Source organism: Sceloporus occidentalis, unplaced genomic scaffold (assembly GCF_023333645.1).
Source record: "Sceloporus occidentalis isolate IW3139 unplaced genomic scaffold, rSceOcc1.0.p SCAF_6, whole genome shotgun sequence".
In the NCBI taxonomy this organism is placed as follows: domain Eukaryota; kingdom Metazoa; phylum Chordata; class Lepidosauria; order Squamata; family Phrynosomatidae; genus Sceloporus; species Sceloporus occidentalis.
This window is the reverse complement of record NW_028316986.1, coordinates 5,617,022-5,633,235: the sequence shown is the minus strand read 5'-3', so window position 1 is coordinate 5,633,235 and position 16,214 is coordinate 5,617,022. Positions and strand designations below refer to the sequence as shown.

The 16,214-nt window shown below is 43.8% G+C and overlaps 1 protein-coding gene across 5 annotated transcripts in view; it reads right to left on the bottom strand.

Annotated features, from left to right (window-relative positions):
- MSRA (methionine sulfoxide reductase A) overlaps nucleotides 1-16,214 on the bottom strand; it is a 305,188-nt gene that overhangs the window by 210,811 nt on the left and 78,163 nt on the right. The window contains exon 1 of one of the 5 annotated variants that reach the window (XM_089528793.1): nucleotides 9,123-9,189. The exons of the other annotated variants lie outside the window; for them this stretch is intronic. The gene's annotated coding sequence lies outside the window, so the exon portion shown is untranslated. Of the gene's footprint in view, nucleotides 1-9,122; nucleotides 9,190-16,214 lie in introns of those variants that run through there. 5 annotated transcript variants of the gene reach the window in all.

Below are 16,214 nucleotides of genomic sequence, written 5' to 3'. Positions count from 1 at the left end.
CCCTGCAAGCTGATTTTAAAGTTGTAATCCCCTGAAGAAGGCCGTGAAAATATTTTGAATCCGAAAAGCATTGGGCTACTTTCAGTAATAAAATCATCTCTCTTTTCAGTATCCTGAAACTACATCAGATCTATTGGGTGTTTCTAGTTTTTTTTGTTTCTTATTTTTATACCATAGCAACCAAAAGGGATCCACTTGACCAACGGGAGAGCCTAAAGCACAGCACTTTCCAGGTTCTTGCATTCTGTTAGACCTCACTTTCAGAAATCCAGAAAAACTGATAGCTCACGATTGGCATTTTGGGCTTAAATCCAAACTTTGAGGGAAGGTTCAGCAGCTAGAAACTCAGGTCCAAAACACACTGTAGAAATAATCCAGTTTGAGACTGCTTTAACTGCCCTGGCTCAGTGCTAGGGAATCCTGGAAACTGTAGTTTATTGTGGTCCCAGAGCTCTCTGACAGAGAAGGCTATGTCTCACTAAATGGCATTTCCCAGAATTTCCTAGCATTGAGCTAGGGCAGTTAAAGCAATCTCAAACTAGATTATTTCTGCAGTGTGTTTTGGACCTCAGAAAACAAAACTGATTACTTGACATATTGTATGAGTTGGAGTATGTCATTTATTATTATTTATATAAAGCTTCCATATACCACCTCTACTCCCTGCCCAGGTCCTCCAAGATAGTGTACAATGGGTAAAAACATTGCATACATGAGTAAGATATTTTTAAAAATAACAAGATAAAACACTCCCTAAAAGTAATCCAGAGCCACAGACAGGTAAAACAGGCAGGACACTTCCCCATCATTTTAAGAATCAAAGGGCGTGCAAAACAGCATGGTCCTAAACTGCCTTCCAGAAAAGGGATGAAGTCACTCTGACTTCCCTTGGCAGGGAGTTCCATAGTTCCACAGTTGGAGAGAACTGGAAGCCCCTGCATATGCTATGCTCTTTCTGGGTGGTCCGATTTCTTGTAAAGGTTCTTGCACATTGCATGTGGATTAAGTGGTGTGGTCTCATGAAAGCTGATGGGACTTAACATATCTGGGAGCTGTTAGGGATTTTGCAATAAATCTTCTGAAGATCTCTGGTTTAAGGACGGCTGTTTAAAGGAAATTAATGGAGTGCTATGCTTTTTTTTAGACTTGTGTGTAACAACAGCACAATAAATTGGCTTTGAAATAAAATGCTGAAGTGAATTGTATTTCACAGAGGCATAATTGAAAGCAGGTATTTTAAAAGCCTATTAGCTATAAATAACAAGGTTCTAACAAAGTAATCATTATTGATAATACGTGGAAAGTGACACTAATGGTTCAAGCTTAGCCTGTTGAGCTCTTTCGTAAAAGTGAAAGGCTAGAATGGACTCAGGCACCATCAAATCCAACCCTAAGATGAAAAATGCCTCTTTTCCTATGACTTTGAAAGAATATCACCTACCAGTGGATGCCCGAGAGAGCAGGAGAAAGCAGGGATCTAAAAACCAAAATATTCACCATGTACCTAATGCTAGATGACACCAAAAAGGTTAGATGGCTGGGGGCTGTGGTATGAAATAAGAGACAGGGCTCCTGTTCCTTTGCCTGTGGTTAGGCTTCCCATATCCCGCCTGGGGGCGGGACTTTCCCGATTTGGGGCGGGTCCGCACGGTCCCGCCCCGGTTTGGCCCCGCCCCCGGGACTCCCCCCCCCCAGCGAGTCCTGCAGGCTTGGCTGGGGCTTGGAGGACGGCTGAAGCCAAGCCCCAAACCTCTGCCTGGCTGCCTCCGTCTCTGGGGGGCGGAATCCCGGGGGTGGGGGCAAAACGGCGACGGAGGCAGCCAGGCAGGGGTTTGGGGCTTGGCTTCAGCGAGGCCCCATTCCCTTGCCTGGCTTCCTCCGTTGGCGACGGAGGCAGCCAGGCAGGGGAAAGAGCCTTTCCTCTTTCTCCTCCTCCTCCTCTTCTTCTGCCTCCTTTTCTTCCTCCCCTTCTTCCTCCTCCTCTTCTTCTTCTTTCTCCTCCTCTTCCTCCCCTTCTTCTTCATCTTTTTCCTCCTCTTCTTCTTCCTCCTCTCCTCCTCCTCCTCCTCCTCCTCTTCTTCCTCCCCTTCTTCCTCTTCCTTCTTCCTCCTTTTCCTCCTCTTCTTCATCTTCTTCCTCCCCCTCTTCTTCTCCATCTCTTCTTCTCCTCCTCCTCTTCCTCCCCTTCTTCCTCCCTTCTTCCTCTTCCTTCTTCCTCCTTTTCCTCCTCTTCTTCATCTTCTTCCTCCTCCTCTTCTTCTCCATCTCTTCTTCTCCTCCTCCTCCTCTTCCTCCCCTTCTCCCCTTCTTCCTCTTCCTTCTTCCTCCCTTTCCTCCTCTTCTTCATCTTCTTTCTCCTCCTCTTCTTCTCCATCTCTTCTTCTCCTCCTCCTCTTCCTCCCCTTCTTCCTCCTCCTCTTCTTCTTCTCCTCTTCCTCCTCCTCTGCCTTTTCCACTCTTCCTCCTCTTCAATGCCCAAATATGCTGTTTGGAATGGGGGGGGGGGGGGGAGGTTAGCCAGAAAGGGAAGTCCATTTCTGGCATCTGTCTAGGAACAATGCCAAAATGTCCTCCATTTTGATCATGCCTAAGAAACATGCATTTATATTAACATTTTTTTAAAAATCATCAATTTTTGCGTGTCCTCCATTTTAAAAAAAAAATGTGTCCTACATTTGAAAATGTTGTCCTACTTTTGTCCTACATTTGTCCCAGTTTGGAGGTCCAGAATTATGGCAACCCTAGCTATGAGGCCATGTTCTCGAAGAGTCTAGAAGAATTTATTCCTGAATGTCAGGAATAAACTCTTCTAGAACATGGCCTCATAGCCCAAAAAACCCACAAACAACAAAGGCTGTTGTATTTCAGACACATCAACGGAAGGCCTGACTCACTGGGAAAAATAATGCTAGGAAAGGTAGGGGGAAGCAGAAAGAGAGGAAGGCCACATGTTAGATGGATCAACTCTATTAAGGAGGTCACATATATGACTTTCTAGGAACTAAGCAGAACAGTGGAGGGCAGGGAGTCTTGGAGATCTCTCATCCATAGGGTCACCAAGGGTCAAGATTGACTTGAGGGCAGTTAATAATAAACAACAAACCATTACCAGTGAACCCAAGCTCTTCAGATCCCTGATAGCAGTCATATTTCCTGCTATCATGGTTTTAGGGTTGAACAGCACATGCCAGGAGATTGACATATGGAACAGATAAGAAAACCTGTGTGTCACCAAAAAGCAAAACTCAGCAGGTGCCCCCCATTCCTTTTCCTTTAGCTTTGTGAATAACAATATAGCTTCAAGTTATACTTGGAAGAAATTATATTTACTTATTAAAATTGACAGTGACAAAGGGCACGGTGGGAGCTTAAAATAGCTCTAGCAATTTGTTCATGCACTTGATGTATCACGATGTGACACCCCACATTCAGTTGCATCCATTACTTCAAACAGCATTACTATCCATACACTGATTGATGCTACCACATGTGATGTATTTTAGCACAATATGTCAGCAAATAACTCCAAAGTGATTTTAGGATGAGCTGAAGAGGAAGGCAAATTCATTTAGGATTTGGATTGTTCCTCAAAAACAATGGCTACTCAAAACAAAAAAATAACTTCCACCACTAGTACCAGGAAAGCTAAATGTAGAATGAAATAGACACAAATTTTTAAAATACTTGCAAGTTTATCTGAGGTTATAAATACTTTTAGAAGAGTGCAGCCTATATGTTTAGCATCACAGACTGAAAGCAATTTTCTAATCAATCTTTATATTCCACTGAAGTATAACATCATTTCACTTCATATATACATGTGTGTGCGTGTGCATGTGTATGTATTCATTCTCAATAATAATAATAATAATAATAATAATAATAATAATAATAATAATTTATTTATATCTCCTGCTTCTCCCTTTGGATTGAAGCGGGATTACAACAGTAAAAACATCATAAAATACATACAAAATACATCAATCAAAAATAAAAAGGGGGAAGAGTTGTTACAGTATTGCTCACAGTCGTAAGAATCGAGTCATCATATTTAGATGTTCAAAATCAGATTAGAGGAGACCCATTGGATAGGCCCACTGGAAGAGATCCGTCTTCAATGCCCTCTTGAAGGCTTCCAAAGAAGGTATAAGACAGATCTCTTCCAGTAGGTTGTTCCAAAGTCTAGGGGCCATCGCAGAAAACATTTTACAAGAGGTGGTTTTCAACCAGGTTTTGGGGTGTTCTAATATTTTTGTGCCAGATGTCCTGAGAGATGACCCGAGAGTGCGGGGCGGATTATGTAGGGAGAGGCATACCCTTAAATAACTCAGGCCCAGGCCATGCAGGGCTTTATAGGTAAGAACCAACACTTATTGCGCCTGGAAGCTAATCAGCAGCCAATGTAGAGATTTCAACACCGGTGTAATACGCTCTGATCTTGGTGTCCTGGTGATCAGTCTGGCTGCAACATTCTGAATCAATTGGCGCTTTCAAATTGGTACAAAGGTAGCCCCATGTAGAGCACATTACAGAAATCTAAACGAGAGGTTACCAGTGCATGTACTACTGTTTCAAGGTCCCCCTGAGCCAGGTAGGGACGCAGTTGGCGTATCAGCCGAAGTTGACACCATGCACTTCTGGCTATCGCCTCCACCTGAGATGTCAACTGCAAACTTCATTCTTCAGGGGAAGTGTGACCCCGTCAAGGATGGGTTGGGAAATCTCCTTCCCCAGACCAGGGGCACCTATGACGACCACCTCCGTTTTCTTGAGCTTGAGTTTGTTTTCCCTCATCCAGCCCATTACTGGCTCAAGGCAGGCATTCAGAGGAGAGATGCCATCCTCAGTCACTGCAACAGTCGGAGACATAGAGAAGTGGATTTGGGTGTTATCAGCATATCGATAACACCGGGCCCCATGTCTCCAGATGATCTCTCCCAGCGGCTTCGTGTAAATGTTAAAAAGCATGGGGGACAGAATGGCGCCCTGAGGGACGCCAGATGTCAGTTCTCTTTTACGAGAACAACTGTCCCCCAGCATCACCATCTGGAATCTGCCCGAGAGGTAGGAACGGAACCACTGGAGCGCAGTGCCCCCAATACCTAACCCCCTCAGGCGTTCCAGAGGATGCCATGGTCAATGGTATCGAATGCTGCTGAAATGTCCAAGAGCACCAACAGGGTCACATTTCCTCTGTCGATGCCCAGACGGAGATCATCGACTAGGGCGACCATGGCAGTCTCAACTCCGTATCCCGCCCTAAAGCCAGATTGAAATGGGTCCAGATAATCGGCTTCATCCAAGACAGCCTGGAGTTGGAAGGCGACTGTCCTCTTGATCACCTTGCCCAAAAGTGGTAATAAAGAGACTGGCCTATATAGTTATTCCTTATCGGGGGTCTAGACAGGGTTTCTTTAAGAGTGGCTTAACCACTGCATGTTTAAGTGCTGATGGAAATTTCCCCTCTCTAAGGGATGCATTTATTATAGTCTGAAGCAATGATGTTACAGCATTCCCTCCCTGAACAGTCAGCCAAGACGGGCAGGGATCGAGAGGGCAGGTCGTTTTCCTTACACATCCAAGGATCTTGTCCACTTCATCGGTACTCACAAGCTCAAAACAATCCGGTCTAACACACTCCACGGAGTCACTGGATACCTCTCTCATAGTCTCTGTTGTAATGCCGCCATCCAGATCGACCCTTATCTGAGAGATCTTATCAGCAAAGAAGTCATTGAATGTGTTGCAGCAGGCCGTTGTTGGTTCTAGTAATACATTCGGGGTGGGAGGCAGTTGGGTTAGCTCTCTAACCACCCTGAATAGCTCTGCTGGACGAGACTTTGCAGATGCAATACGTGCAGCACAGAACAAGTTCTTTGATGCATTGATTGCTGATCCATAAGAAACTAAAAGGCTTAAGATTTTCAGAATAGCTGTGTTAGTATGGGGTGAAACAGACTGCCCCGAAGAGGAGGCTTGAAGCCACCCCTGACAAAGCCAGATTGGGGCCATGGCAACCGCATGCTGTAGCCCAATTCACCTTTTGGCCAGCTGAAAAAGAAGCGGCAAACAGTCACTCCTTTTTGAGCCTGCAAAAAGCTGGCTTTTCGGCCCCGCCACAGCCAGAAGTCGGCTTTAACGCGCTCCGGTGTGTACAGCATCTAAACGCCATGCCACCGGAGCACCTGGAAGCTGGCCCACATGTGGGCAGCCAGATGGCATGAAGCTGGCATTCCAGGTGTCTTCGGGGTGTGCATCGTGTATATGCCAGTCCATTCCACCCCTATATTCCAGCCCTAGCATGTGGGCAGACAATTAAAAAAATATGGTGTAAGAATAGTCCCAATTCATGCATTAGCAGGATCCAAATTCCAGATTCTCCATCATCTACTCCAATTCAGCAAGTATATCAGATCTGACAGCCAAGTAAGATCAGAAGATGTTTTTGAGAATTAACTCAGAAATGCTAGACACTGTAGTATGTATTCAAAACTTGAAAAACTGGTAAGGTATATCTGTCCAACATCTTTTCCCAATGACAAGTTGTTTAGAATGAGGAGTCAAGACATTTATGCAGACCCAACCAGGCCTCTACTGATGCTTTAAGTCACTTCATTTGGATTGGGGGCTGTGCTGCAGTAGCTTCTCTGGATATCATACATGGGTGGTGCTATAGTGCAATAAAAACATCAAACCAATAACTTGTAGGCGCCCAAACTATACTCTACAACAGATTCACAGATTCTGCTGCAAGCATTCTTAATTCAGGTCCACAAGCACATTACAGGTATGTCTTAAAATATATGGGGAAGGAGTTACTTAGGTATGAAGACCAAGTCAAGGAAGGAGGCTTCCACACATTCATCAGTCTTTAAGGCATCAGTGGACAATGACAGCTATAACTATAGAGTCCAGCAATGCCTCAATTTAAGCTCTATTATATAACCTTTTGCATTAAAGAGGGGGTGCTCCAAAATCAAAAACATAAGCAATGCTATAACATAGATTACTGGTTTACTACCCTCTACCCTCTGTTTACTGGGATAGTTTGAAAAAGAATGCCATGATTTATGGAGACACAATCTGCTAATGATGGCCCAAATCCAGTTCTTAGTTCCAACTAGAGTACACACGTTAAATCATTGGGGATATATAAGTGAGTCAACATTTATGTAGGTTCCACTACTGTGAGGCTACTCTAGTTGGAACAAAAAACTGGATTGTTTTCTCCAATCCTGAAATTTCATATTTTATCATGCATATTGCTGTATGTGACAATACCACCTGTTCAAAAAGGTAAAGAGGACAGGATCAAAATTCAAAATGACCTGAATAGACTAGAAAGCTGGGCCACAGCTAACAGAATGAACTTCAACAGGGAGAAATGTAAGGTACTGCACTTAGGGCGAAAAAATGAAATGCACAGATATAGGATGGGGGACACCTGGCTGAATGAAACTACGTGTGAAAGGGATCTGGGAGTCCAAGTAGACCACAAGTTGAACATGAATCAACAGTGCGATGCGGCAGCTAACAAGGCCAATGCGATTTTAGGCTGCATCAATAGAAGTATAGTGTCTAGATCAAGGGAAGTAATAGTGCCACTATATTCTGCTCTGGTCAGGCCCCATCTGGAATACTGTGTCCAGTTCTGGGCGCCACAATTCAAAAAGGACATTGAGAAACTGGAGCGTGTCCAATGGAGGGTGACTAAAATGGTGAAAGGTCTGGAAACCATGCCCTATGAAGAATGCCTTAGGGAGCTGGGGATGTTTAGCCTGGAGAAAAGAAGGTTAAGAGGTGATATGATAGCCCTGTTTAAATATTTGAAGGGATGTCATATTGAGGAGGGAGCAAGCTTGTTTTCTGTTGCTCCAGAGACTAGGACCCGGAGCAATGGATGCAAGCTGCAGGAAAAGAGATTCCACCTCAACAATAGGAGGAATTTCCTGACAGTAAGGGCTGTTCGACAGTGGAACACACTTCCTAGGAGTGTAGTGGAGTCTCCCTCCTTGGAGGACTTCAAACGGAGGCTGGATGGCCATCTGTCGGGGATGCTTTGATCTGGATTTCCTGCATGGCAGGGAGTTGGACTGGATGGTCCTTGCGGTCTCTTCCAACTCTATGATTCTATGATTCTAAAGGTAAAGGTACAGGTTTTCCCTTGACATGAATGTCTAGTCGTAACCAACTGCAGAGGGCAGTGCTCATCTCCGTTACTAAGCCGAAGAGCCGGCATTGTCCTGTGGTCATTGTGACCAGCATCACTGCACCAAACGCTGTTACCTTCCCACTGAGAAGTGGTACCTATCTATCTACTTGCATTCGCATGCTTTCAAACTGCTAGGTTGGCAGAAGCTGGGACTGGTGACAGGAGCTCACCCCATCATGCAGAACTGTAAACTACCGGTTTACAGTGAACAAACTGACTTGAAATTTCCAAGAAGAGTACCACAAAATCTACCACAGTTCTATTAAAGTATGTGGTATGAAATTAATCTCAAACCAATTACAGGTTGAATCTCCCTTATCCAGAATTCAGAAAGCTAAAATATTTCAAAGTCCAAAACTGTCCACTTGGGTGGCTGAGAGAAATATTGTGCATAGAAAATTACCTTCAGGCTATATATATAAGGTATATATGAAACATAAATTAATATCATGTCATGTCATGTTTAGACTTGGGTCTCATCTCCAGGATTATGGATACACAAAATATTTCAAAATCTCCAAAACTCTGAAATCCTAAATACTTCTGGTCCCAAGCATTTTGGTTAATGGAGCCTCATCCTGTACTGTACTTTGAAACATACACAAATAAATGAATTATATGGACCCGAGATAGAATGTTTAAAGCTGCAGCATGCAAACTAAAAGCATGCAGAAACCATGATACAGGCTAGGACTTGCAAACGAAATATTTTAACCAATTATAAAAACTAACAGACCAGATGAAATATATTACAATGAAGCAGTAGCACAGCAATGCCAAAAGAAACCAACAAACTACTCGGCTAAATTATTCGCTTTGTAATTTCGCTTTTCTTTGCAATGATATTTATTTATCCCCTTTCTACATATGAGAGCTGAGCCTGACAGAACCAGGGCTGGCCAAAGGTTACCAAGTGAATTTGCAGTTGGGAGACATGAAATGGAGGAATCTCCCTGTCCATACTGCAGCAGGCAACGCAGTCTCTCTTATACACCAACACTTGTCAAAGATGACTCCTTCTGTGTAATGGCAGAGCACAAACATTGACGTTTTCTCATTTAGCTCATATTGTCATCACAGCATCACTTTGGAGCTTGAGCGCATGTCCCCAATACGCTGCCAATGCAGAGCAAATACCATCTGCCCCCTCCCGCCTCCTCCTCGCCCCACCCCACAAGCCCTCGTGAAAATGTCAGTAGCTGTAAGCAATATGCAGGCTGTGATAGAGTATCTTCCTTGTACACATTCTCCCCCAGCCCACCCCATAGCAAATTATCTGCCTGGAGGTTGCATTAAAGCTTCATTCAGCTGTCAGTCAACGGATGAGGAGGAATGGTTCAGCGCCTCCTCCCCACCCACACTCACACCCTTCTGACAGTGACAAACTATGGATAGTAATGCTCAGATAAGCCTGATAATTTCAGGCTTCCCCTCCACACACTGTTTCCAGTTGCATCCCCAACCTCAAATGTCCCCTACAGCACCCTAATGTGGAAAAAAATTTTTTTTGCAACACTAGGGTTCTGCTAATCAGAGATCTCTCTTTAGAAAAAGACATTTCTACTTCCCACAGCAACCTCCTGATGGTGGATTTGGGGTGGTCTTGCACCAGATCCTTTTCACTACACTGAAATGTAATGTCCTTGAGGTCTCACCATCATCCACATCTAATCTGATTGCCCCTTTTCCACAGTATATCTTTCCCACAGTAGCTCAGATCACAGCAAAAAGTTTACTCATTCAAATGTAGCATTGCTTCAAGATAATTCACTGACAAATCAGCTACAAAAGGTGTCAAGAACATTCAGCCTCTTTGTGTGTTGTTTTTGGACAGAAAGGCAACATATACATTTAATAAATGAAATTATAAAATTAAAACTCATAGTTTTAAGGGTAAACTATACCCACTAATAATTCATATGAAGACCTAAGAAGGGAAATGCAAAAACACAATGAAAGCAGCTGCAAAACAAACAAACAAACAAATCAGCAGCTCCTAAGACCTCCATCACTCCTATCCAAGTAAGTCTTGTGTACCACAGATTCTTTATCTACAGATTCAACCATCACAGCTTGAAAATATTCAAAAAATATATAAATTCCAAAAAGCAAATCTTGATTTTGTGATTTTATCCAATGGGCACATTTTTACTATGTCATTGTGTGTAATGGGATTTCAGCATCCACAGATTTTGGTATCCATGGAACCAAACCCACAGCAGGCACCAAGGGTCCACTGTGAAATGGATAGAGAAGCAGAGAGTCCAGTCTTATAGCCAGGCGGGTTCTGGGCACCTGAAGCATCAGGAATAGTATCACAGCCTTGCAAAGTAAGTCGAAACAAGAAACACAGAGAAGCAAGATCAAAGTCTCAAATGGCAGGAGAGTGTCCCCATGATTGTATACCATGTTGGTTAATATTATGTAAGGCTGATCAACTAAACTAATATTTTAAAAAATGCTTCTTTAGGAAGATTTTACCAGCCTTATTTTTTCATTAAATTGGCTTTTATCTTTTCTTCAAGTATATTTTAAACAATAGATGTACATTTTTATTTACTGAATTTATATCCCACCTTTCTTCCAACATGGGACTCAAAGCAGCTTACAACAAAATTGAAATGAAGTTCAGCTGAATTCTTAATATTTAAAAATAATTAAATAAACAATTCTGTTACATGCTCAACGTTAGTTACACTTCTACAATGAAGCAGCAACTCTTACTTCACCTATCTGGAGTAAACCCCATTAAATTCAATGAGGCTTTCTTTTGAGTTGACAGGTAAAGGGATTGCATCGCTACTTGGCCACCTCCACCAGAAAAACAGACTTTATTACAACCTAAGTTCTTCTTGTTTTGGGGGACTCTGCACAAACTTAGGTATTTCACTAACTTGGAGAGATTAGTCATTATCAATGAAATGAAGTGGAAGATTTTCCTTTCCAAAGATGGACCATTTGTAAAATGTATTGGTACTGCAGTCAGGAAATAAGAAGAAGACTAGGAACGGGAAGGACAGCTATGAAAGAACTGGAAAAGATACTGAAGAGCAAAGATATACAACTGAGTACTAAAGTCAGAATCATTCAGGCCATTGTATTCCCAATTACCATGTACAGATGTGAGAGCTGGACAGTGAAGGAAGCAGACAGAAAGAAAATCAACTCATTTGAAATGTGGGGCTGAAGAAGAGGACTTAGGATGATCCCATGGACAGTCAAGAAGACAAACAAATGGGTTCTCAAACAGATCAGACCAGGGCTCTTCATGGAAGCAAAGATGATCAAGTGGAGACTATCATACTTTGGGCACATCATGAGAAGGCACGGATCACTAGGAGAAATAGTAATGCTAGGAAAGGTAGAGGGTGGAAGAAAGAGAGGAAGACCACAAACCAGATGGACAGACTTAATCAGGAGGGTTATTATGGGCAAAACCTTGCAGGATCTGGGCAAGGCAGTAGAAGATAGAGATTCTTGGAGACATCTCATCCACAGGGTCGCCATGAGTCGGAAGCGACTCGAGGGCAGCTAACAACAAACCAGTGACACATTTGAGACCACAGTGACACTGGGCAGTTCCCAAAGTTGTGATGAACTTTACCTTTTTTTAAAGTAACACTATGCTAAGGATGAAAGACCAATAAAACATTTCAATCGTAATCAAAGGTCCCTATTGCTTAAGTTTCAGAATGAGAGCAGTGAAACGCAAAACAGTCACAGGAAGAAGCATGGAAATAAGCTCACATGATCATTCATTGCACCCACATCCACATCAATACTGACCTCATTTAGAATAGCAAATACCAACAGTCAACAGTATGACTGGGTGGCAGACACGGACATCAATCTATGCCAAGCTCCCTCCCTCAGGGTGCAGGAGAATTTCCACTGCCAAGACACGATATGCTTAGGCAGTTCTGTGGCCTGGCTGGCATGTAAATTCGCTTGAAGAGCCACTTGCTCCAAGGCAATGGTTCCCACAGTCACCAAAGACAGTGCCTGGAGACAGTAGGTAGATGGAGGGACAGAGAGGGAAGCAAAACAAGCAGAGGGGGAGAGATGCCTTTAAGTTCAGAGATAGCACAGCTCCGAATGCCAGCTACTGAGGGGCAACCACAGGGGAGGACAGTTGCTTTCATGTTCTGCTTGGAGGCTTTCCAGATTCTCCTGAATGGCCACCATGGGAAACAGGATGCTCAGCTAGACTGACCAGGCTCCTCTACAGGTTAAGTGGTACTGAGCAGCTAAAAAGTAATTGCGTGAATGGACAACAAGCATCTCACCTGGTCCTCTGGACTCCCAAATGGAGCTCTGACACTTCTGAAAATTGATTTTTCACCTCTGCCCAGATAGATTGTGACCCTCGTCTGAGCAAATGATTGCATGAACCCATTAACTAAGCTTATATTCAGAACATATCTGGGCTTTCTCTGGACTCCAGTGCTCTTTGTACTCAGCAGAAATAACACCTACTGTAACTTGAAAGGAGCCTCTGGCTGACCTTAGAAATTATGATATGCAAAAAAGCTGTAGGTGTTTGAAGCCAAAGGTGAGTAGAGAGCAAACATTTCAACAAAACCCTTTCATAAACAGCTGTGATAAACAGCAACACTCCTTTGACATGCTAAGGAGAGGGCTTTGGGCTTTAAAAAAAATCAGTTTTAAAATTAATTCTACTAGAAACTTGCATTAATAATATTCTATGCTATCAGTTTTCATGGAGGTGGGAGCCAGGTCTATAAAAATCAACATCTTGATCTCACTTTCTTTGGGGGAGCAATAGCACACAAAAGGTACAAAATTCCTTCCTTGCACATGTGTGTGAATAATGCAAATATTTTTATTATTAGGTCTAGAACTCTCCCTTAAAAGGGAAGAACGATGTTTCTGATGTAGCGCCTATAGAGTACTTGGATGAATTGATCATGGTGACCAGAGATATCCACATGCTTTTTGAATTCAGAGATATAACTGTGTTAGTGTGGATCAATATGTAAAGAAATTTTGTAGCACCTTTGAGACTAACTGAGCAGTGAAACAGATGAGCCAAATAAAGTGGTTTCAAACCACTTTGAAGGTGTTTAGATGATGCATGCCTCCAAAGTAGACAGAAACAGGATTGAAGCCATGCTCCAGGGTCTAAAATCTGGAGAAAAAAGAACCTGGGACATTCCAACTTATCCCAGGAAATGCACACCTTCAACCCTGCAGATAAACGACTCGATGCGAGAGTGATTCTGAAGGAGTAATACATCCTAATGCTAACCCTAAAGCTGCAAATAAACACACTGGTGCCAGTCCATATTTAAAAAGGACAAAGCCGGTGTACCCAAGCGGTTGGGGCAGCAATGCAAGAAAAATAATAAACACATTTTCCTGCTTATTCTCACACCACCTCTTTCTTTGTTGTTACAGACAGACGTGCTTTCTCAAACTATGTTGGCCATGCTCACCTCCTTTCCTGGCTTCTCCCAGCACCTGGAATATGTTCACAGTTCTAAAGCGGAGTGTTAAAACATTGTGAAAACATACTATCACTACTACATATTCCATTACTACATTATGGCAGGACAAAAGCATATGCAACTCTAGACAGTTAAGTCTACTACACCAGACTGACAGCTACTTCATCAATGAAGTAGTCTAAAGTCTACAAAAGCTTATGCTATCAATTTCTTTCTTTCAGTTAGTCTCAAGGGTGCTAGAAGATCCCTTTGCATGCTTTTTGAATTAACATGAATCCCAGAAGCCGATGAAAGGCCCTCCCTCCACCCCAAATGCCTTGGAGGAGAGAAGACTCAGAGGAGGCAGTTAATAAATAATAAATAATAATAAAAATTTTATTTGTATACCGCCCTTCTTTCAATCAGGGCGGTGAACAGCATCTATCAAAGACAATACAACACAGTGCAAATATTCAACACAATAGATACAATTAAAATCACAGTTAAAACCAATTCTGGCCAGCATAACTACTGCTGTCGGAGGGGGGAGACTAGCTGGAGCCTGAATCTGGGAATGCACACTTAAACAAGAAGGTTTTTAATTCCTTCTTGAAATGGGTTAGGGAGGTGGCCAAGCGGAGCTCTCCGGGCAGCGAGTTCCAGAGGGTCGGGGCCGAGATGGTAAAGGTCCTCCTGGCTGTGGAGGCCAATCTAGCTCCAGAGACCCTCAGTAGTTGCTGCCCAGAAGTTCTGAGTGTGCGGGGCGGATTGTATGGGGAGAGGCGGTCCTCTAGGTATCCTGGGCCCAAGCCATTTAGGGCTTTATAGGTTATAACCAACACCTTGTATTGCGCCCGGAAGCGAATAGGCAGCCAGTGCAGATCTTTAAGCACTGGTGTTATATGGCTGGTCCTGGATATGCCAGTGACCAGTCTGGCTCCCATGTTTTGTTCCAATTGTAGCTTCCGGGTTTGGTACAAGGGTTGCCCCATGTAGAGCGCATTGCAGAAATCCAATCGAGAGGTTACCAGAGCATGTTCTACCGTTTCAAGGTCCCTCTGGCCCAGGTAGGGACGCAGCTGGCGTATCAGCTGAAGCTGGTAACAGGTGCTCCTGACCGTCGCATCCACCTGAGATGTAAGGTGAAGCGACGAGTCAAGGAGCACCCCCAGGCTGCGTACAGAGTCCTTCACGGGAAGCGTGACCCCGTTCAGGACTGGTGGAACCACCGCCATCCCTGGACCAGGGGAACCTATCACGAGTACCTCCGTTTTCTCTGGATTCAGACTGAGTCGGTTTTCCCTCATCCAGCCCATTACCGACTCCAGACAGGTCACGAGAGGAGAGACGCCATCCTCAGTCACTGCATCAGTCGGAGACATAGAGAAAACTATTTGGGTGTCATCAGCGTACTGATAACCCCGCGCCCCATGTCTCCGGATGATCTCTCCCAGCGGTTTCATGTAAATGTTGAAAAGCATGGGAGACAGAATGGCTCCTTGAGGGACCCCAGATGTAAGGGCCCTCTTATCGGAGCACACGTCTCCCAGCTGCACCATCTGGAACCTCCCAGAGAGGTAGGACCGGAACCACTGGAGCGCAGTGCCCCCGATTCCCACCTCTACCAGGCGCTCCAGAAGGATACCATGGTCTATGGTATCGAAAGCCGCTGAGATGTCCAAGAGCACCAATAGGGACACGCTACCCCTGTCGATGCCCAGACGGAGATCATCGATCAAGGCGACCATGGCCGTCTCAACCCCGTAGCCCGCCCGAAAGCCGGTTTGAAATGGGTCCAGATAATCCGTTTCATCCAAGATCGATTGAAGCTGGATAGCAACCGCCCTCTTGATCACCTTCCCTAGAAATGGCAATAGCGATACAGGCCGATAATTATTATGCATCAGGGGGTCGAGGGAGGGCTTTTTTAGCAGCAGTTTTACGATGGCCAATTTTAAGCTGGATGGAAATTGCCCATCCCTCAAAGATGTATTTATAATCCGGTGTAACAACGAGGTTACCACCGGTCCCCCCTGAGCCGCTAGCCATGAGGGACAGGGATCGAGGGAGCAGGTTGTCTTCCGTACGCTTCCAAGGATCTTGTCCACATCATCGGTACTAACCGACTCAAACTGATCCAGTTTAATGGAGTCCACGGAGGTTACTTGCTGGACTTACTCCTCTCCCACAATACCATCCCCTTTTCCTTTTGTGTCATGTTTCAATTAGACTGTAAACCTGAGAGAAGGGAATCATTTTGTTGTTCTTTTACTCGTAAAGCACCATGTACAATTATGGTGCTATATAAATAAATAAATTTGGGCAAACCAAAAAAGGAATTTTAACATTTGGGCATTAATATTTAAAATTCCTTCTAGGTTTTCCCAAATCTGACCCCTTGGGCTGAATGCAGGCCTTCAACTACTGTTAACATTTGACATTCCTTCATCACAGATTTCTTATGATTTACGTAAATGATAAACCAAGGAAATAAGGCAATTAGTATTTATATTTATTTCTGTTTCTATCAGGATGGTCTGGGATATGATACCCTT